Source organism: Balaenoptera physalus (genome assembly GCF_965194825.1).
Source record: "Balaenoptera physalus genome assembly, chromosome: 10".
In the NCBI taxonomy this organism is placed as follows: domain Eukaryota; kingdom Metazoa; phylum Chordata; class Mammalia; order Artiodactyla; family Balaenopteridae; genus Balaenoptera; species Balaenoptera physalus.
The window spans coordinates 79,760,255-79,784,600 of NC_138889.1; the positions used below are offsets into that span (position 1 = coordinate 79,760,255).

At 35.5% G+C, this 24,346-nt stretch overlaps 1 long non-coding RNA gene across 2 annotated transcripts in view; it reads left to right on the forward strand.

Annotated features, from left to right (window-relative positions):
* The first annotated feature begins 7,814 nt into the window (after positions 1-7,814).
* Positions 7,815-24,346, forward strand: part of LOC309667804 — a 95,594-nt gene continuing 79,062 nt past the window's right edge. For both annotated transcript variants that reach the window (XR_014267967.1, XR_014267968.1), the window contains exon 1: positions 7,815-15,379. This is a non-coding gene — a long non-coding RNA (uncharacterized lncRNA). The remainder of the gene's footprint in view (positions 15,380-24,346) is intronic.

Consider the following 24,346-nt stretch of genomic DNA (forward strand, 5'->3'; position numbering starts at 1 on the left):
AATTGTTTCGGGATGATTCAAGCGCATTACATTTATTGTGCACTTTATTTCTATTATTATTACATTGTAATATATAATGAAATAATTATACAACTCTCCATAATGCTGACAGGAAGTGGAGCTCAGGTGGTAATGTGAGCGATGTTTGGGAAGCAGCTGTAAATACAGATGAAGCTTCGCTCCATCGCCCGCTGCTCACCTCCTGTGCGGCGCAGAGGTTGGGGACCCCTGTTCTAAATGATCCCTCTGAACAAACAACTAGGGCTCTTTAGTAGTCAGCGCTTGTCTGGGAAGATTCCTGTTTCCTTTAGGATGAGTTCCTTTTCAGAAGCTTCCTCACACATAAAGATTTCTGATTGACATAGTCTACCAGTTTTCCTAAGATAGCTGACCTCCAGCATTGGAAACATCTTAGGCTTAATCTTTCCTAACCACATATAATGCTAATAACAAAATCAGGAAAATAATCTAGGGATATAGTATAGAATGTATTTTATCATATTGACCAATTGCTTGTTGAGGATATGTAGTTTTCCTTTCATTGCAGTCTCTCCTTCGCATTGTGAAATTTTTATAAACCATGTTAAACCATGCTAAAAGTAATACACTTATGCCTGGAGCTCATCAGCAGGATATAACTCCAACCAAAATAGGCCAAAGCATTACCTGAATGATTCTGAGATGGCAAGAAGATTTTATGGGCAACCACCAGAGCTAAAGTCAGAAGGTCAGAATATGAAATCTGACTAAATCTGGGCTCTGACTCTGCCTTATTCTATGCCTCTTAGAGTATGCCAACCTTTCAAGGCCTCTGTTTACTCACCTGATAAATAGAAAGAGTGTCGAATGCTTAATCAATCCGTAGATTCCATCTGGATGGAAAACAGAGTGACAAGTTTTCTTTGACTTGTGGTAGAATTGTCATAACACTAACATAACTTGCTTTTAAAATAACAAAATATATACGATAATATTTTTAATCTGTATTGTAAGATACAGATTGTAAGATATATGCTGCTGTGAAAAACAGCTTTGGAATTATATTTCTATGCCTCAAACTCTGGTCTCAGAAAACAGAGCCACTATAGTAAAGGCTACTAGGAGAATAGATAGGATTAAGAAGGTATCAACAATGTTATATATAACTAGAAACTCCTATCACATGTTCTGAACTCTTACTGTCCTAAACTATTGGCAAATATAGTAATCTCCTGGGTCGACATTGCTGCACTTTTAGATATCACCAATAAAGACCTAATTTTCCTTATTTGTAATACTCAGTAAATGGATTATACTGGTGATTCCCAAAGTGTGTTAAGAGGAACACTAGTCCTGTAAGATGTATCAACCAAAATGGTTTAAAAATTTAAATAAACTCTTCTCATCTTAACATTCACATTCATATCCTAAAATAATCTAAGAAGTCATGAAGTCAAGAAGCCAATTTATGTTTGATTAACCCAGTTTTTCTCCACAATTTTTGACCATGTAATTCTCTCCTAGAAGTCACATGGATTAACACAGTGTAGTTGACGTTGCAGATGTCCCAAACATATCCTATCACCTTTGCAATCTTAGTATAGGCCTCTCCAGGGACGAGCACTTGCATCTCTTTTTCTGAGGATGTTTTCTCCTCCCCCTACAAGCTCCCCCAAGAGAGGGCTTTACCTGCCTACCTTGCAAGAAAGAAGTACTGGGGATTAACACCCTCAACCCTCAAACAGTGTCTGACAAGAGCTGGTGCACAAATACTCCAGGTCCCTCACATTTAGTGTCGTATGTAAAACTTCCAAAGTTTCCCATGAGACGTTAACCTCCATTCACCCCAATAGTAGCTGGCTTGAAGTAATCTTTATTGGCTGCCTTTTCTCCTAGTCTCACTTCTCCACTGCTGGTATTTCTCCTTAGGGTATACCTCTGGGGATCTCAAACTGAGACACACATTTTGAAAACTAGGTGCTTCCTGCTCTACTTTTCAATGACCCAAATATCTGAACGATTACTTCTGACATCTGGCAGCCTCTGAACACAACCTCCAGGTTTCTGTGTCCCAGGCTCTTTCCATTCTGTCACTCTCTTCTTCATATATTTTAAAAAGTTAAATTTTGCTGACGTTCCGTCCTAGATATTAGGTTCCTGGGTCCTTTTAAAGTCTTTTAAAGCAAAAATTGCACTGGATAACTTAACAGGTGGGGAAGATGTTATTCAAGACTATTGCAATAGGGGAGAAAGAATGAATGCCAAGTCTGCTGAAACAGAAGTTGGGGTTGTTCTTAAGTGCTGGAGTGAGCTAGTGGAAAGTACTGGATGATGTTAGGGGAAGATTAGTCAACAGGATGTGAAGAGTGCACTGAGTTATTCCTGAGTTTGCAATTTTTTTTTTTTTTTTGCTATGATTAGGCATGTATATTTGCTAATTGGTGCCCATCCAAGTTAGATTCTTACCTTCCACAGAGATTGGGAGATAGGAGCACTATTTCTTTCAATGTTTACATTTCAAAAAAATGTTTCTGAAGCCCTTGTAAAGACATTTCCCTGATTGTAAAACTGATAAGAGGCTGGGAGAAGATTTACATACATTTCAAAAGTGTAGAGAAAGGATATACAATTGCAAGTTTTCTAAAGTAAATGCTATAAGAAAAAAAAGGTCAGGGTCTATCATCAGGATGGAAGCTGTCTAAAGTTCAGTCAAACTGAGGGGGATACTGTGGTCAGTTTGGTCAGTTCCTATTAATAAACATCCAAGTCCCCTCTTTCCTGGTCCCTCTTATGCAGTGGTGGATGGTAAGTATAAGAATTGTCCAGATCTGTTCCTCATTAGTTGTGTGATCCTGGGATCCTTAATGTCTCTAAGCCTCATTATAAATAAACTGGCAGTAATTACACCTTCTTCAGTGTCTTTGTAAATATCAAAATAGATAAGGCATCCAAATTCTTGACATAATGTATTAGTCTGCTAAGGCTGCCATAACAAAATACCAGACTAGATGGCTTAAACAATAGAAATTTATTTTCTCATAGTTCTTGGGGCTGGAAATCCAAGATCCAAGTGCTGGCAGGGTTGGATTCTGGTGAGACCTCTCTTCCTATCCTGCAGATGGCCATCTTCTCACTGTGTCCTCATATGGACTTTCTCTGTACATAGGCATCTCTGGTGTCTCCTCCTCTTCTTTTAAGGACATGGGTCCTATTGAATTAAGGTCCCAAGCCTTATGATCTCTTTTACCTTAACTACTTCCTAAAGGCTCTATCTCCAAATACACGCACACTGACGGTTAGAGCTTCAACTTGTGAATTTTGAGGGCACAAAATTCAATCTATAACATGTAGTTTCTGGATCATAATGAGAAACCAATAGCTAGTAATTATAATTATTGATAAGCACACACAACTGGAAGCTCTGAATAAAAGATGCCTTTAGGAGTTTGTCCAGAAAGTTGGAAAAGCACAGAGCACGAGCTCTTTGGAGGTAGACAGTTCTATTCCTAAAGTAGAGATATAACTAATTCACTTATCAGCCATGATTAAGAAAATTTATTTCTAAAAATTCTCTGGCCAGTGGCTCTTTGATTTGATTAGTTTTACATTGCTTTAGCAGGCTGATATTTTCTTTTGCTACATAATTTTTCAGGAGAAATAGGTTTATAAAGAAAAGTCCTTCTAGCAAATTTGTATTTTAGAGTTAGGCTAAAAAAAAGACCTAACTTCACAAACTAGCCTGAAACAAAGAAGAACCTCAGTATATCCACTCATCCCTTTTACTATAGATCATTTTGGTTGTGGGAGCAAATACATACAGAATAGATAATTGGATTTAGGTTATATATTTGAGAGTAAAATTATAACCACAAAATAGATTTAACCAAAAAATGCTTTGATAGAACAGATTTTTAAAGAAAGGGTGGTGGTAGGTATTTCAGGAAAAGCAAAGTCGAAAATAAAAATTTTCTGATGTAAAATGTTTAGAGAAATCAATGTATTTTTTGTTAATCTCATATTTTGGGAAATTCCAAGTACCATTAGAGTAATTTACAAAATTCTCAAAACCTTTTAAAAGTAAAGTAGCACAGTATTTTCAGGCACTGCTCAGTCTTGCATCTGGATCAAGGAATTCCAGATGTCTGAGAATATGATCATAAAAACCAACTAACTACAGGCTAACATTCTCAGAGTCATTGATGAGTTGAATAGAAAATGCTAGGTTGCCCCTTCTCCATTCATGCTGATCTGGTGAATCCAGTAACCCCTGCCTGAACATGTTGTCCTGGGTTTGAGCCAGTCAGCAGTTTTTGATGGTCATATAATGTCACAGATGTGATTGGCTTCGTAATCTTTGTCAAATTGATAGTGTGAAGCAAACATTGCAAAATAATACAGTGTGACAGAGTCAAGGGTTCTTGTATGTTGTATAAGGCAGGAAGATGCCCCAAATCTCCTTTACAATACTATCCCAACAAACCCTTGGCAGGAAATCTGCAGCACGGGGAGAATCTTTCAGGGTTATTACCTTCAGGCCTTCAAGTGTGTTTATGAAGAGGGGGTGGGGAAGAGACTTGGCTTGTTCACTGCTTTCCAGATTCCAACTCTGATAAACCTCTTCTTCCTTATGATAAAAGGAAAATTTAAAAGAGTCTGGGGGAATAAGAAATGGGAAGTAAGAACAAAAGGGAAAAAAAGAGGTTTTAGTGTTCTGGAGAAAAATCAAGGGCGCCAAAAATCTGGACACCTGACCCACCTTACTTCTTATGCCCTCGGGCATTGTTTAACCCATTAGCTAAATTAATTAAGCAAGCACTTAAATTAAAAGTTTCCTTGGCTGCTAATCAATCAAGAAGATTTTCAGAGTGCCTAAATTAATCTCTAAGGAAACATCAAATTTGATTAATGCTTCTTGTGACATTCACACACATGCCCAGACACACGTGCACACTAGTCACTAAAGTATCATTTTATTATCTGAAGGTTAAATCTCACTCTCAGTCATTGTGTGAAGCATTTTCACAATCCTTTTATTTAAAATTTACAACATCTTTGTAAAATAGGTATTATTATTTGCTCCATGTTATGGAAAAAAAAGAACGGAGATTTAGTATGTCTGTTACTTGACCATAATCCCCAAAATAATGAATGATAGATCTAATACTTTAAGCCACTTCTGTCTGATTCTAGAACCACTACAGTGAGACAAGAGAGTTTAGTTATTAAGAGATGCATTCTTGAGTCAGATGGCATATCTTGAACTCTGAATGCACTAATTACTCGATTACTATCTATGGAAACTTTTGCATGTTACTTCCCTACTTTGTTTCTCAGTTTCCCTTTCTGTGATATGGAGATAACACATTTTGTACTTCTTGTGAATGTGGTGACAGTTAACTGAGTTAATGTATGTAAATTACTCGGAATAGTGCCTGAAATGTAGCACATGTCCATTAAATTAGTCATGATGGTGATGATGATGATGATGATGATAAGGACTCATTGCCTCTGGTGACAAAACAGCTTCCTCTGCTATGGGTGAAATTTCTACCCCTTGGTAGAAGCACATTTCCCTTAGAGATACTAATATGTATATATGATGGGAAGACTTGCCTCAGCCAAAGCATGTCTATTTACTCTACATGTACTTCCTACGCTGCTATTACTGGGTTGACCACTCTTGACCATTCGTATGGGGAAATGCATTATGATATCGCCTCCAGAATTTAGAAATGCAGCTTATTTGTCTTATCTCTAAGCTCTAGGAAACTTCCTCATGGCATGTCTCCTAATGGAATTGGGGAAGGAGAAATGCAACAGGGGCAAGATAGATATACCCAGGCTCCCACAGCTCATTAACATGGCTTTCAGAGAAAAGATATAGTCTTTCCATCTGAAGCCTCTAGATTGATTCTCTCTTGTTCACTCTACTTTTATACTTACCCTCGACATGAATGGGAACTTAGGGCACCCCTGACACCAGCCTCTGGTTGAAAAGATTGTAAGTCCTTCAAAGTAATTAAAGAAACTCTGGCATCAAGGATAAAATCTAGCTACAACCCACAATTTTTCAGAAAAAATGTTGAAACACCTTGGTGTTTCAGTGGTTATTGGTGCAGTGCCAATAAAAATATTTTAAAAAAATATTTATGGATTATCATATTTGGGAAATTGCCTCTGTTTTTAGATACCCTTCTTACATTGTGTTTTACATAATATCCGGGTAGAGACAGGGATTTGTCTTCACAAATAATGATGGCATTAAAAATCTTAGAATTAGTAAATGAAGGAGAAAGTACAATTCAATAGCATGTTGTCAAATTTTACCAAGACTTCCATTAAAGATGTTCTAGCAGATGTCTAAGAAAAGTTAGTCAGTGGAGCTCTTAAACTATATTAGCTTCTTTTGTGGATTTTATGGTATGAGTCTTGAAAGGATTTTTTTTTTAATATATTGGCAACATGAAATTAAGAAACTAGGTGTAATTGAGACACTAGATGATCAGAATTGGAATGAGCTACGAATAGACAGGAGCATCTTCACTGTATGGTGTAGGCTTAATGGGAGGAAGATGGGCTTGAGGTTAGTAGCATAAGTACAATGTGCATTAAGACTATTTCATTTCAAAAACTTTTCCTGAATTTGGCTCACTGAAGTTTGGCCAAATTTTACCACAATCAAATACAACCCATCAGAACTAGCCATTACTCTGAATGCAAGTCAAGCTCTGCAGTTAGAGTTAACATAGGTTTCCCTTTACTTTCTCACTTTTTACCTCTTGCTCTTGCTTTAACACTTCTCCCAACCCTTCACACACACACACACACAGAGGCACGTGCGTGCTCACAGGGTTGTGTATTCCAAAACTAATGTATAATTGTAGCTGATGTGACATTTTATAAGCAACCTAAATAACCTAGATCAATTAAAAGAATGAATTGCAAAGGGTTAGAGGAAGGGTATAATATATCATAATGAAGAGATGAAATGTCTCTGAGTAGTAGAGAACACTAAAGTACTACATTTGTTTTGTTTCAGGTTATTTCAGAAGACAAATGCCAAGTTTTTTAAAAGAACCAATTTTGAAGTTGCTTGGATAGGAGGATAGATGATGCATTCATATTATTATGAGATATTTTAGTGCTCTGCAGTTGTCCATATCTTGCTAACTAAATTCAAGCACATTAAGTCTAAATTACATAAGAGACTTACTTGTATAGTCAAAGGAGAGGGGTACAAACACACTAAGATATTGAAAGAGCAGCAGTGGGGAGCCCTAGAAAGTGCTCAGGCTTTAGTCACAGTTCTGATATCTGGTCAGTACCAACAGTTAAGTTTCAGATCTATGCTAAGTCAAAATTTTTTCAAACTTTACTTACCTCCCTGATCGGTAAAGCATTGAGTAATAAATTCTAACTTATACAGTAGTCATGATATTGAAATGTGATTAAGTTTATGACAGTGTTCTGTAAGATGGAAAGATTCTACATTTAGCTGTAATACAGTTGTAATAATGATTACTTATTTTATTCATGTTATTTTTATTTTCTATGTTTATGTGGTACATCTCAGCTGGAGTTAAGGAATAATTGGTAATATGTACAGTTATAAAAGTAAATATTAAGTCACTGATCTTGTAACATTTTTTCCCAGGAGAAGAAAGGATAGAGAGAGAGAGAGAAAAGACAAATAACTGAAAAAAAAAAGAGAATACTTTTTAAAAATTACTTTGAGGATTGGAGACCAGTTTTATATAGCAGAAGATAATAAAAGAAATAGGAAATAACATCACTCTGTTTATAAAAACTTTGTTTTTATCATTAAGATGTGTGTGTGTGTGTGTGAAGTTTGGAAACAATATTTTATACCGTGGTCTGGAAACAATAATTTATAGACTGTTTTGAATAAATGGGAATATTCTAGAGAGTAATTGGGCTCAGGGTTTGAAGAATTAAATTTTTGGTTTATTTTCTGGGTTAATTTGAATAATTTTTAACCTCACACTGCCCAAAACCTTCCATGTCAAAAATAAGGAAATTAGCCATGTCAAATGATCTGAAAGAGTCATTCAAACTTTAAAATTCTAGAATATTATGAAACTGCTTCTAAACTAACACAGGGTTCAAATCAATGATATTTTCTTCATCCTATTTTATTAATATGATTGCACCATATATTTCTATAGCTCAAAGTGTACTTTGATCTTTATACTTTTGATTTTTGAAAAAAACCTCTCTGAGAAAGGTAGAACAGAGAATAAAATTCCCATTTTATAGATGAGGAAATTAAGCAAAACTAATCAAACAACATGATGATACTCTTCATTTTTTTAAAAACATGGTCTATTAAGTTGTCTATCATTCTTTAAAGCACTGTAGTTCTTGCTTCACTACAAAAGTGATGTCTATCAAAATATTTGTGAGTATTATCTCAAATGTGTAGAGCACACTTTGAGATTGGAAATCTGAACTTTATTAAAGTTAGTAGTTTCTCCTAATTTCATTTCCATGGGCTCAGTCCCAACCATTCTTAACATACACACTGTGGGCAACACCCTGTTCAACAGAAAGAAGAGCATAATTCTGTGCATATTCACTATCTATTATTGGAAATACTTAAAAAGTGCAATTTGTTGGCTCAGAATCTTTATCCCTGTACCTGAAGGTCAATTGAAATGCACACATCTATCCCCATCTTTATGCCTTCTGTTGGGTCTAAGTGTAATAATGCTCTCTTCTCAAACTCTGTAAGATAATTAAAGGATCTGGAAAGGCTAACAGAGCCAGGCTCTATTGATAGATTCAAACTTTTATTGACTAACCAATAGAAAACTTCACATATGCTAAGTATTCTTTTCAGGTGGCCACTACTTGACATGAGAATCTTAAGACCAAAATTAAGTAAAATATATATATATTTTTTATAACATCTTTATTGGAGTATAATTGCTTTACAATGGTGTTAGTTTCTGCTTTATAACAAAGTGAAGCAGCTATACATACAGATATATAAAGTAAAATAGAATTTACTTTTCTCTCAAACTGAGTGTTAAAAAAATGGACTTTCCTATTATTTCTAATAATAGGTGATTAATGGTTCCCTGAGAACAAAAAAGATAAATTATGTAAATGTAATGCACCCATAGCCAGGTTTGAAACAGTTAAACTATCAATGGAGTGGGTGAAACATGTTAGAACAGTTGCTGCTATCTATGGGCTGTTTATTGGGGAGTGGGAGAGAGCAAATGGAGACACAGCAGGGAGACTTCTAAGTAATGGGAAATTTCTTCAGGACAGAATACCTAATAAGATTTTTTTTTTTTTATTAGCAGATTAGAGTCAGGAATATCTATAAGCCCTACTCATTACCACCCATCCAGGAGGAGAGGTCATCTACAGACATTTGTAGGGGTCGGGCATAGGCAGAGAGTATAAAGGAAGTGATTAGAGAGTGTTGAGCTCCACAGGGATAGCCATAGTTGTTTAACAACAAATAAGAAAAATGATACTAAAAACAAATAAAGATGTAATTGATAATGTCTCTACAAGGCAGAAAGGCTCTATATTGTAAAGGCTATACTTTGAATCTTAGACAGGTTAACTCTCAATAGTTAACAAAGGAGCAATAATATAAAAAAGACAAAAACAAACAATACTTCCAGGTCTGGTGTAGGTCTAACATTAACATGGGAATCAGATACTTTTGCTGAATCATAGCATCCACCATCGTGGATCGATGGCATCTTGCCATTGTTCCAATCTGCTTTTCAACAGGAAGGAAATGTTGAAGCAGGGTGTTGTGAGGACCAAAGTTGAGGCACTCTAGTGCATCTGAGTGAGTAGCCAATGATAGGAATCTGGAAGAATCTACCACTCAGATTAAAGACTGTGAATCTAGATACTGGATCATCAGTCCAGGAAGGATGGAGCCAATGTTTTGGGGTGAAATATCTGGGTACAAGAAATTATAAATGCAGGTCACAGAACCTGAGTCTAAAGGCAGCCTTCTTTCTTATCCAAGGAACATATTTTACTGAACATTTTTACTGAATAAATCCAAGACTAGCAATAGGTGACACATAGATATGTAGATACATGGATATAGATAAATAGAAATAAGATATAAGTTGCTTAAAAAGATTAGAGATCAGATAGTGAATGTTAAAGGTGAAGGAAGGAATGAAGACATAAGAAAATGAGGCTGCTGCTTAATGGAAATGGAATGAATCTCCAAATCAGGTAGCCTGAGTTTATATCCAGTCTATGATACTGCTTATGTAACCTTAGGCAAGTTGTTTAACCTCCGCAGTCTTTTTTGTGCTTTTCTGTAAAAGTAGAAGTAAAACAGGGACCATGATATTTACCAGGTGTGATTGTTGTGAAGATTAGAAATAACATACCCCAAATATCTATCAGTGCTTCACATGAAGTATATACAAAATAAATGGCAGTGGCAGTTGTCTTTTTTATACTACTGTTAGCCTCATACAAAGTTGAATGTCCTTGACAAGAGAGGAGAATAGAATGATAGGTTCTGATGGCTAAATAAACTTTTCTATGCACAGGAGAAGATATAGGATAAGGAAAAAGAGAAAGAATATATCAGAATAGGCAGGTTCTGCTTCGAAGTACTCAAGGAATCAGTGGTTTAAAAAGGAAGGTCTTAACCATTCATGTTTAAAAAAGAAACTAACATGGAAAGTGACATTTGCAACATTAAAGAACCTGCTCACTTCAACTTTGCTGATTTAGGATTTGGAATTTGGATCACAGAGAAAAAAAGTGAAGCATAGTTACATGCTTCCAATTAGTAAATGACTCCTTAAATGTTACAACTTTAATTTGGGAAGACTAAAATGATGATTCGTAGATCTTTTATTCCTTTCTAATAATGAAGAATAACTGGTAAGTTTTTTAGTTAAAAGAAAATCAGATATGCAAATAAAAAGTTAAGGATATAAATTATTTAAAGCAAATTCCACCATTTCTTCAAAAAGATAATTTTTGTATAAAAAACCTGAGTTTCAGCCAAGTGAAACAAGGGGTTACATTAACCCTTTTTTTTTTTTACATAAAAATAATATATTTATTCTTTTGTATATATTTATATGAGAGACAGATTTAGAATGTTACAGAAAGTTTTGATTTTTTTTTCTTTTTAATTATTTACTTTCTAACTACAATGCATAGAATCTGGGGTTATGGAAAATATACTAATATTGTATCCTTCCATGAAGGGTAATTCTAAAACAACAAAGCCCCAGCAAAGAGCTCTGCTAGGGAGGAAATGCTTTTAAATAAATCAGCTATCATGTTTAAATGAAGAGGCTATTTTGTTTTTGGTTTTTTTTTCACACACACACACACACACACACACACACACACATACACACACTGTATTTTATTTTTACAAGAGATAAATAAACTGACACCAAGCATTGTAAATGGATGACCACAACAAAAGCAACAATGATTGCAATTACCAAACACGAAACACACTCATACTATGTCATAATTACATTAACCCTTTTTGATGGGCAATGTGGAATCATGAACTTCTGGATGGCAGGTCCCTGATTCATCAATCTTCTGTTTGTATCTCATTCAGCACCAAGCACAGCAAATGGGCGATTAGTGAACATATAGGTATTGAAAAAGAAATTAAAAAGACAAAACATAAGAATTATGTAATATACTAGGTACTGCCCATATGAGAACTTTAAAAACTGAAGTCAAATACAAAGGAAAAAATAGAAGTTTTTCAGGTTAAAAAAGAGATTAACAATGTACATATCTGTTTGTTCTAAGAGCACTTATAAAAGACAGTAAAGTATATGATAGGTAGACAGAATATAGTGGAGATTTTGACATTATGCTCTCAATTTAGTAGAACATAGACTCTATGTAACTTGCCTCATATCATGACACATGTAGTTTATATATATATATATATATATTTGCCAGTCTCCCGTTAATAGTGTGTGTGTGTATGCGTGTGCATGTATGTTTGTGTGTAGTTACTTCAGAGTTCAACTCAGAAATCTCCTGTACTCTATTTAAATGTGTGTGAAAGTATGTTGCAACAGGAAATGTAACGTATTCTCTGCCTTAGAATAGATTTATCTAACCTTGAATAATAATTGCCTAATTGACAGTACTATTTGAGCACTTTAATATGGATAAGTGATGAGGAAATCAAATATGCTCATATATATATGTAAAACGTAAGTGGTAGAGAGTTGCTACAGTCTGTGAGGGATCAGATAGACTTCACTTAAATAGAAGTAACCTATAATTTATTTTAATTATTTTGAGCCTATGATTAATTCTAGAAAAAGCAGGAGAGGAGAACAAGAAGATTTTATTTTCTTAATTAGGTAAGGAATCAAGGAGTGAGATCAGTTATGATCAGAACACCTAGGTCATCATCTCTGAAAAATAAAATAACAACAGCCACTTGCCGAGTAGACTAGGCAGTAGAAGAGCAGGAGGTAGATGAGGAATCTGGCAGGCAGCTGATAGACAAATTGCTTGAGCCAGATACATCATGGGTCATAGGCTCTCTATTTCACTCTTTATAGATATATCAAAACACGGATTGCCTTGGCTTACAGCTAAACTAAATCTAGTTTGAATAGTGGAGATAGAGGAAAGGGTTATTATCAATGGAGACCTAGTGAAAACTGTAAAAAAATTACATCTACAGAATTTACTAAACTTTTTAAATTATTCAATTGTATGTACTCTTTATTTGGATTAATATCATTGAATAAATGCATTTTTGAAAAATATGTTTAATTTTCCTTTCTCATGAGGCATGCTTAAGGGGAAACAGTTCTATAAGCCATAATGCATACCACCCCAATCCACCCCCTGGTAATTAACCTGAATTCATTGATCCTAATCACTGGAAATGTAGAAGAAAAAGAACCTTTTATCTGTAAATTATGATAAAGGTAGTGATAATACCTACAAGCAGTTACATTAGTCATTCATTTAATCTAACTTTAATTTACTGAAGCAAAGTTAATCTCTGTCTTGGTTCATTTTAAGTTTTATTCTATGTCAATAATAATCTGAATTTATAGAATGACATTAGTATATTAAGATATGTGCCCACTTCAAAATAGTCAATAGGATCTATGTTTTATCTTTGATCTTAAAAAAATTGAAATTCAAACTAAAGTTGTCAATTTAGGGACTTGAATAAATGCAGAAACAGCAGAGGTACAATGAAATTGAAAACAGGATAAATTAGTTCAGACATTGAGATTAATGGTTTACTTAGCTAAATCATAAAAACCATTTCAAAATTATACATAGAGAGGCTTTTCTTCTGGCTGTGTAGGAAAGTAAAATATATTAATCTCAATTTAAAATTTAAGTAGAGTTAAAATTTAGAGTTTTCCAAATACGGTATTTTAATCTTGTATTAAGGTTAGATTTATAAGTCAAAGATCATAATAAAAAACATTTTCATTTTATAGCATCATCTTTCACTTTCCACTTAAGTTGCTATCATTTAATAGGTTAGAGTACATAAATATAATGCAGTAATGAAGAAATAAAGCTGTATAGTGTGGAGGTTAGGAGTTTGTTTTAGGAGACAAGCAGTTGTATGTCTGAATTCTGGTTTTCTCATTTAATATTTTATTGACTTTGAAAAGTTATTTGTATAATCCTTGAGCCTTAGTTTTGCCAAAGTTAAAACTAAGTTAACAAAAATAAGATTATTGTGAAGAGGAGATGAGCTATATCTGCAATGGTTACCATTGGTTATATATAGCACATGGTACGTAGCAGTCTCTAAATTGTTATTCCTAATTCTCCCTCTTCTTTTGTTCTGTCTTCTTCTCCTCCTCTCTTATCTTCTTTGTATTACTATTACCACCAATTGTTTTAGCATCCATTTAGTCAAATAAAAACTCAATCATTCCCATGCTTGTTTCATACAGGTGGGTAGATCAAATAGCTAAATGTGATGAATAAGCTGTATTGATCCCAGAATAGAGCATCTGGTGACCTTATTTACTTTAGAGCAGAATGTAGAAAATGTTTTTAGAAAGGTGACTAAATTGACAAAACCAATATAATTTTTTGTTTGATTTGTTGCTCAATTTCATAACGAAATTATGTATAATAATGAAGATTCTAATCATTATGGAATTTTTTGTGGTTTCTAATTCAAGCTCTTAGTGTTATCAAATATTCATATTCTTTTCTTTCATTTTTAAAATTTGACTTCATACATGGATATTATATATTGCTGTTCACAAATAAGTATAATATAAATGAAAACTTAGGGCACTTTGGGAAAATATAATCAATTTAAGTATACGGCCCATAGTGATAGAGGTCATTCTGAACAGATAATTCATTTGTTCCATTCATTGTTAATTTGGGACATATGCCTGAAGACACAGTATTGCCTAATGGAAATCATTCAACTTTGAATTTAATTCTGGATCTGATACTAAATTATACTTTAAGCTTTCAGATGGCATTTACCTTCTAGGACTTATATACTTCCTCTATGAAGTCTTTGAGACACGATTATTAATTCTAAAGTAGTTTCAAGGATTTTAACCTGGAAAATGAAATTGTTGGAGAAGTAATAACCATGAAATGAAGAATTATAATCTTTGGTTTTTTTTGATTATAAGGGGTCAGATTCTGAAGTTTAGCCAATGCATTAGCAAGTATTTATATCTATTTCTATATCTACACCAATATCTAATCTTTATGTCTATATCTACCCCCCCCACCACACACACACAATCTATGTATCTATGTGGGCAGTTCGACTTTTGTTACATAAATGCAATTTCTGTTATCCAGAGTAAAAAATAATGAGATAGACTAAACCAGTAATGAAAGGCCAAATTATATGGAGTATCGTCTGACTTTTTAATTACCTTGATTTCAACTTTGAATAATATGGAAAAATATTGTAGAATTTTTCAGCCAAAAAGTGACAAAATCTAACTTATACTGTGACCTGATCACTCTTGTTATTATTGTCAAGACATGGCAAGGTGAATGCAGAGAAACTAGTCAGGAGGCTAGTGATTCTCCCAGTCATAAGTCCACAACCATACCTCCTTTGCTGAAAGTGGGTCCCCTGGTCTCCTGTGATGCAATGTTATTTGGGATCTTATTCTAGTGCATTAAATACTCAGTAAGCCCTCAGATGGTGGTGGTCGTCAAAGTCCAGGAGGTAGGAAAGGCAAATCCATAACCAGAATATGTGCCTATTTTTCTGCCTCTTCCAGAGAGAACTCTAATGAAGTCAACTTGCCAGTTGATCCACTCAAGAAATGATGTCGTATGAAGACTCAGCAGTGATCTCTGTTGCTGGCATATCAAACATTAGGCAATATTAATGATTAGACTATCCTCGGTAAGTGGGATTCACTGACACTGGGCGTATGTGTGGCTCTATCCCTATAACTATGGACCTTTAGTTCATGTGCTCATCAAGACAGAAATATGGTGGCTGAAGACAGACGATAACTGACATCAACTGACCAAGACAGTTTGTTCACTTAGCTGCCTAATCTTTTTTTTCTGTTTGGATACATTCTGGTGAATGTTACACATAGATCTCTAGAGGCATATAGTGATTTAAAAAAAGACATATGCTGTGTACCATAGGATGACCAATAAAAGATAAAATTGAATTTCTATGTTATAAAATTCTTGAAAGAGCACTGAACTAAGAGTCAGAAAGCACAGAGTCTCATCCTAAATATGACATTGATAGGAACTGTGACCTTGGCCAATTGTAACTGCATTTGTGTAAATAGAAATATCACTTGCTCTAAACACCTCAATGTTTTATTGTGATAAATAGTAAATTTTGGTGAAATCTAAGTAATATTTTTAAAGTGTTTATGGAATAAAGATGATCATAAGCTGAATAGCCCAACCAATGAGGTAATTTTAGGACTCTTAATCATAGAGATATAGGTAGAGTGATTCTGCCTTGGTGGAGCTTTATTTCCTCCTATCTCTCCTTGATAAGTCTGCCTTTGTTTAATAACCTATAGAGGTTGTGACTGCATAAATGTCTTCAAGTTATTGCAGAGTGTAGTTTTTGCCAAATAGTTTTACCTCAGCACTTGAGGGTTTTACCTCAATACTTAGAGGTAAAATAGCTTTTGTATGTTTCTCTATATCTTATTGCTTGATACTAAAGTTTAAGGGTACACATTTTAGTTTTTGTGGGTTGTTATGTCAGTATCTCCCTTTTAGGTACACATTTCTGAATTAGGTAGTGTACATTCTCAAACTGCTTTCCCCAACCTTGCAAACACAAAATGGTGGTTAATTAATATGGAAATGTATGTCTCCCTTATGTAACCATTTAGCAGTGACTGGTCCCAGGCCATGGGAAAGTCCTGCCATCTTCTTCATCCAGTGATGTCCAAGCTTCCTCTAGTCACCACCACTTTCCAGCCACTGTGAAGGGGCAGAAAGTACAGACAGTGGTTTAGGCTATAAAAAGTGATTTATAACCCACTTATTCTAACAAAATTGTAAGCCGAGCTCATCAGTTCTGATCTGTGGAATTGGAACTAAGCGCTCCTTATGGAGAATTGGCCAGTTATCAGCTAAGGTGAACAAAAGAATATCACAAAATAATGTGGAGCCTAGGTGAAGACAAATCTAATATAAAGGATTATTAGCAGAAGAAACTAGTTGGTAACGAGATAGGAAGAAGGAGCATGTGGCAACAGCTGAGTCGTAAAATTAGAGAACCATGAAAATAAAGATCCATTAACCCTTGTTATTGAGATCTTGAGGAGTTACAAAATTTCTACAGCCACCTAACAGACTTAACCATGTCATGACTCCTCTTCTTAAATTTTTATGGAAGTACATTAAAAACTTTCCAACATCTGTTTACACCCCTTATTTCCTTGACTGGGATAAAGAAAGTTTCTATGCCTTAACATTTGCTGAATATTAAAAGAAAAACCAAACCAACAACTTTTGAATTCAAAATGGCATTTAATTCAGAAGTAGCAGCCTGGGAACTATCATATCCATAGTGTCGGCCAAGCCAACTTTCAAGGTGAACTTGAACTATGGAGACACTGGCAGTGACCCAAAACACTTTTGTCACACTCATTGCCCCATCAGTGCAATTTGGTTGATTTAACAAAGTTATCACAAGAAATACTTAACACCATTCAATAACTGAGCATATAAGCAGAACTGTAGAATTTCCTTGTAATATACACCATAATGTCAACTTTCACCCAAGGTGTGTTTTATTACCAGAATTCTTTGTTATGCTACGATTGTTTCTTAATGTTAGTCATACATTACTTATAGTTATGTTCATATAGACAGAGTGCTTATTCACTGACCCCAGTTATTTCCTCTTAATCTTGTCATATGGCTGCTGTTCTGTGTAAGATGTCCTTACAAGAGAAGCCCTCGCAATGAGAAGCCCGTGCACTGCAACAAAGACCCAATGCAGACAAAAATAAAATAGATAAATTTATTTTAAAAAAGTATAATGAAAATATATTACATTGTCAAGACTGTGATTGTTTTGGTGTATACAAGGACAATAGTACTGTTTCAATAAGGATTAATACTCAAATATTTAGGTCCTCAAAATTTTCTCAGTGCATTTAAAAGGATTAGCATTTTGAGAACATTGGTTTAGAATTACATTAGGTATTAATCTCACCAAAAAATAATAAAAATCCAAACAGACGTTTATGAAATAGTCCTTAGAAGTAGACATTTGTTTTTTATGTGGAATAAAGAACAGAAGAATTTGATAAGAATTTATTCTTAGTAAGGATCAAAGCTTGAAGCCAGCCTCTGATCTTTAGGCTAATTATATCTCAATTAGGTCAAGTTGAGCCATAAAAATTAACAATATTGAAATTCATTGAAAACACATTAATATATTTAAATACCCAGACTACATCTATGAGTTCATTTTGCCTTAGCAATCTGTTGGGGTTTTCTATTAAAAACACTGGTTTTGAAGATTTGCCACTTTGTTATTTGCTTAGAAGAAAAAAAAATAGAATGTGAAAATCTAGATAAAGAGTATTTTCAAGCAATATTAAAGAAAATTGTTACTGCTTTTCCTTTTGATTTTTTAAAAATTGGCCTTCCTCTATATTTTGTAATCTATCATCTCACACCATCGTCACACTTTTAGCATTTTGCTACATACTTACTAAATACTGCCGGGGTTTACAACATATTTTGTATAAAATATACACTAATTTTTTTAGTGTGAACAAAAGACATATTCCAGAGACACTGTGGGGTCTAACATAGGAAGGCTCATTATAATTACTTTATCAGAGATAAAGTTAATGGTCCCTCTTTAATGATGAGAACACAATTATGAAATCAGTAGATTTTTTTTTCTGGTGTCAATACCCTCTATTACTAGAGACATACATATAATTGAACAAGTTGGGTTTATTACTCATTGCAACAAAGGAATAAAAAAAAGAGGCAGTGTGATATTGTGATTTATGATAAGAAATATGTATTTGGTCTTTCTCTCGTTCCTGACACATAGGTTCTAAATATTTTGGAATTTACTAAGTGGTAAGAGTGATAAAGGTGTCTCGATATTCATAAACCTTTTTCAACCACACCTGAGTTTATGTTAATGAGGTGACTTTGGGACAGCACAAAAGGATGGGGGCTGGTTGCCAAAGGGACCAACTGTATTGTTGGAGGATTGGAACTTTCAGCCCCACTCCCCTGATCTCTGGGAAGGGGAGAGGAAATAGAGGTTGAATCTACCACCAGTCACCAATGATTTAATCAAGCATGCCTATGTAATGAAGCCTCCATAAAAACTTAAAAGGATGGCGTTTGGAGAGCTTCCAGGTTGGTGAGCACGTGGAGATTTGGGGAGAGTGGTGCGCTAACAGAGGGCATGGAAACTCTGTGCCCTTTCCCCATACCTTGTCCTATGCAGCTCTTCCTTCTGGCTGTTCCTGAGTTATGCACTTTTATAATAAACTGGTGATCTAGTAAGTAAAATATTTCTCTGAGTTCTATGAGCTGCTCTAGCAAATTAATCAAACCTAAAGAGAGGGGTCATTGGAACTTTCAACCTATAACAACCTGGACATGCAATTGACATCTGAAGTAGGGGGCTGTCTTGTAGCACTGAAACCTTAACCTGTGGAATCTGATGCAGTCTCCAGGTCCACAGTGTTAGAATTGAGTTGAATTGTAGGACTCCCAGCTGGTGTCTGAGAATTGCTTGTTGGTGTGGGGAAAAAAACCCCACATATTGTAAATTGGAATCAGAATCATTAGGTAGCCTGGTGGGAATAGAGAGAAGGAATTAGTGTCGCAGATTTTCTCTTCTTTCCTTCCTTCCTTCCTTCCTACCTTCCTACCTTCCTTTCTTTTTCTTCTTTTTTTCTGCAGAATACATCAGTTTGAATCTCAAAACTTTTGCAGGAATTACTGGAGAAAAAAGACAGTTTCTTTCTACTAGAGTTACTAAATTTGGAGGATGTGATTTAGGAACTTTCAGCAGGTATTTAGCCTTTCCATGGAGAGAGGGCCTTCCTGCTACTGAAGCTGATGAAGAGAAAAGATGAAAGATAAACATCTAGTAAATCCAAAGGATATTGTCTGACTTCCTGCATTCAACTACACCTGAAGATTTTCATACTTGAAGTCTATACATGGTCTTTTCAATGAGCGTCAAGAAATTCCATTTTTTTTTTAAAGTGGGTTGACTTGTGTTAATTTGCTGCAACAGAAAGATCCCTGTCAAGTTCAGGCAGGCTGAAACAATACTTAAAGAGGCAAGAAGATCCAGTGTTGTTTTTTTTTTTTTTTTAATTATTTTATTTATTTATTTTTGGCTGCATTGGGTCTTCGTTGCTGCGCGCAGGCTTTCTCTAGCTGCGGCGAGCAGGGGCTGCTCTTCGTTGCGGTGCGCAGGCTTCTTATTGCAGTGGCTTCTCTTGTTGTGGAGCACAGGCTCTAGGTGCGCAGCCTTCAGTAGTTGCAGCACGTGGGCTCAGTAGTTGTGGCTCACGGGCTCTAGAGCGCAGGCTCAGTAGTTGTGGCGCACGGGCTTAAATGCTCCGTGGCATGTGGGATCTTCCCTGACCAGGGCTCGAACCCATGTCCGCTGCATTGGCAGGCGGATTCTTAACCACTGTGCCACCAAGGAAGTCCCCAGTGTTTTTCTTTAATAAAGGAATAAAACCTGCATGATGGGCTCCTTTAGGGGAGGATTTATTTTCCATTCAGACCCTGTAGCACATAGTACAGTACTTCCCAAATATTTTATCCACTGCTGTTCTATTACGTTTTTCTTCATAGTACGTTTATTCGGATGCTCTGCCATCTGATGCCCACCTCTAATTTGGGTGGGGCAGACTCTTCCTCTAATAGATGCTTTGCAGCACCCCTTCATACCAATAATTTCTTATTCTTTTTCACTGTAGTTACTCATAAGAGTATTAATTGCTCAAAAACTTCTAGAAGCAGTCAGAGGCTTGAACTGGTTGCTAAGAAGCCAGTTCTGTTCTCCCATTTTGATTAGGAACACTTCCAAAGGCATCGCTCATTTTCAAGTGTCCATAAATTCCAGGCTGCTCACATGCTGTATTGCATGTTTTTGACTAAGCCTATTTATTACTTGGTGTGTTTGTTCACTTGACCCCAAACAGATCCTTGGATTGAATGGTGCCAAAGAAAAGCTAGAGTTGGATAGTAATTAAAGTGGTAAAAACAGATTTATTCAGGAATATTGCAATAGGGGAAAAGAGACTTCAGTACAGAACTGGGCTCAAATACAATATGGGAAAGTCAGAATTTATAGCCAAGAATCAGGGTGGGACTTAGAGTATGGAAAATTACTAGGAGGACATGTCTAAGTCATGGGGGTACTCTGGCTAAACCAACCTAATAGAATTCTTGCTAAAGATAGTCCAAGATTATCAGATATCACCTGGCAGGGGGCGGGGGTGTGTGCTGGGGGTGTGAGGTGTAGTGGAGGATGACGAACCTCTTCAAATATCCAGGATGATTAGATATCAAGGGCCAGGGGGCTCTGTTTAACAGACTTAGCAGGCTTCCTGCTAAAACTGGATTTTATGAGGAGGTGCACAGATGGACCTAGGAGAAGGTTCAAGGCCTGTCTAAAGTTTGGTCAAGCAAGGAGTCTTTGTCAAGGGGGGTTCATTGTTCTTGGGACTGCAGAGAAGAGGGGAAGTCAGAAATCTCAGGAATGCAAATCAGCTCTTTGAAACTGCATACTGTCTACATCCTGCCACCCCACCCACAGTGTACAAAGTGCCTACTATGATACCTTAACTTCACAGGCACATGCTTCATTTTATATATCCAAGCAGCACCTATATAATTTGGAGACTGATATTCCTGCTTATTTTGTAGAGATAGATAAACAGTAAGGGACTCTTTTTAGACAATGCTAGTAGTTACACTAATATTCACATAGAAATTTCTAGTTTTCAAAGCATGTTTCCATACATTGTCTCTTTTTTTTTCTTCATGTAAACGTCACATATACACAGATGCAGGGGTTCAATGAGGTTAGTTGACTGTTTAAAGCCTTAAGGCAAGTGAGCAGTGGAGCAAGTCCCAGAAACAGTCACATGACATCAGTTCTTTGCATCACACTCTGCCCTTCCCCAATTCTTCCACAGAATGTTGTTTGGTTTTGAATTACAATAAATGCCTCATTACTTATTTAAGAATAATACTTAAAAGGATTTTGCTTTCCAAATGCTGGGGGCAAGAGATTCTTTTTATAACGAATCCTTCTATGCATAATTCCCTTGTTTTCATTCAAATGTAAATCAATTTCAGGGAAACCACACTTCCAGATGAGGGACAGATTCACTTAGCTCACTTCTTTTTTCACGCACACAATTTATTATATAATGCTAGCAAGGTAATTCATCTCCAAAAGGCACAGACATTTATCATGTTTGAATCTAAACATAAAGACTGATTTCAAGGGGATTTTCAGCCACTCAACCATCTTTGTCTTTACTGACAACACTGAAATATTTTTTCCCCTTTGGAAATAACAGTTTGTGTATCATTCCCTCTGAAATCTTTGCTTTATGATTCTTAATACTTTTCATAAGATTTTTGTTTTTGTTGTTCAAAAAGCAAGTTGACTCAGTGCTGGTAAAGATGGCATAAAATAGACAACCAACAAGGACCTACCATTAAAAAAAATAAGAAATAAAACATTTTCTCAATTAAAAAAATAGACAATCTCAGACTTTAAGTAGAAACATAGCTTACAAGAAATTTTCAGTTCCATTTGTGAGCCTCTCCTTTACATAAAGTGTTGTACAAATACAAATTTGAGCTGCAGAGGAGAATACAAATTATTAGTCTCAGTAATACTGAAGGGTAACAGAATATGCCACCTAAAATATGCCATTTGGCCTTATTAATTATTTTGAGCTGTAGGCTCTTGAAAAACAGCAAATTCAGAGAGAGGCTTTCTCCGGACTCCCCTTATCTGCCTAAAAACAGATTCTACAAAAGGAGCTCAGCTGATACAGCTTCTCTCCCCTGGAGTTTCATCAACCAGGGAAGATAGACTCAAAACAAGAGAAGGGACCAGAAGTAGACACCACACCCAGACAAACTTTGTCACAAGCTGTCACATCTTTCATCTATTCTTTTAAAGGTCTATTCATTTTTTAAAAACATTTACTATCCCCTAAGAAGCCTACATTTCCCTTCCTCTTTGCCTGTTAAGATGATATTTAAGCCAGAATTCTAAGCCACCTTAGAGAGTTCCTCAGTTTTCCCTGGGTGTCTCCCATGTATGTAAGAATTCAGACGGGTAGAAGAAAAAATATTTTTCTCCCCTACTGTCCAAGTCAGGTTTTTGAAAGTGCATACTCTGTGGATCCTCCCCACCCCCACTCACTTCATTTAACTTAAAGCCCTCTCTAAACAGCTTTTAATATGGGTAAATATTATAACCTTAAAAAATCAGAACATAAAATTGGATTTAAGTTATGATCATAACTTTCCAAATACATGTATGGACAGAAAACTGTAATAACCGTATCATTATGCTAACCATAATTATCATTTTATTTCAGTATTATGAATATTAGAGTTATTTTCATTTAAATTATTTCTCTTTTTTATGATTCTTTCACATCAGTCATTCTTAATTAATGATTCTGAGGTATTAAATCTAGATGAGCTGGAATTTAATACAGTGGAGCCATTGATAAAAAGGGTTCATTTCTTTATTTTTTTCTTTCGGCAGGCAAATAGGTTTGCTCCACTCACTTAGTTATATATGTACTGTATATTAATATAATTAAAGTATACTTAATTTACATGTCAGTGTTAAGGCCTCAACAAAGTAGAATGCTTTAATGGCTAGGTGGTGCTTCTACCTTTCAAAGTGTTTGAAGTCTAGTGAGAAAGAGAGGCAAGCAGACAATTAAAATGCAGGATATTAAATGACACAAAAGGGTGTGTTTGGAATACTATAGGAACAAAAAAGAGGGCCAGAAATCTCGGTTTATAAATGTCAGAGAAGATTTTGTGTAGAAAGTCAATAAGAAATAAGAGTGAGTAGCAGTTGGTAGAGGGATCTGTTTGATGTTGGAGAGAGGCATGTTTCAGGCCTCGGGAACCGGATAGGTTGGTGAGACCATGGCATGCTCAGGTGACTGGAAGTAATTCAGCGTGTCTGGAGCTATGATATGAAGGATATATGACTATACAAGAAAATAGGCAACAGCAATGCTCAGACTTTATTTTGATAGCAATAGTGAACTATGTTTTGAGTTAGTATACATGTCCCCAATTAGAGATTTAAATGCCAATGTCCTGTAAAGTTCAAACATAGTTTAGGGATATTATGTTCCAGTTGAAGTTCACCCATCTTAGTGTAGAGACTGAGTAGAATCTCAAAATAAAGTTAGGTGCCTGTGTTAAACCTTCATGGCTTAAAAAATGAGGATGAACTTTGGATTTTGACAAAGTTTTCTTGAATTGTCAGTTGTGCTACTTTGTTCAAGTATCAGCATCACCAATTAATTGTCTACACTGGGCAAAATCGCTTAATCTTCTAGAGCCTTGGTTTCTTCATTTGCAAGATGGGAATCAATCTCAACGAGAGGAAGAGTTAACAGATTACAAGTGGTATCATATGTAAAGGTCAATCCAAAGGATACCTAGTAATAAGGAGGCACTCAAAAATGCTATTTTTCTGTCCCCACCTCAGAGATATCTAAGAAAACATAGGAAAATTACTTTAAAATGCCACAAGTAAAACAATCTCTTAGATGTAACCAACTCCAGTTGACAGGTGCTGGGCATTTCATTCTAA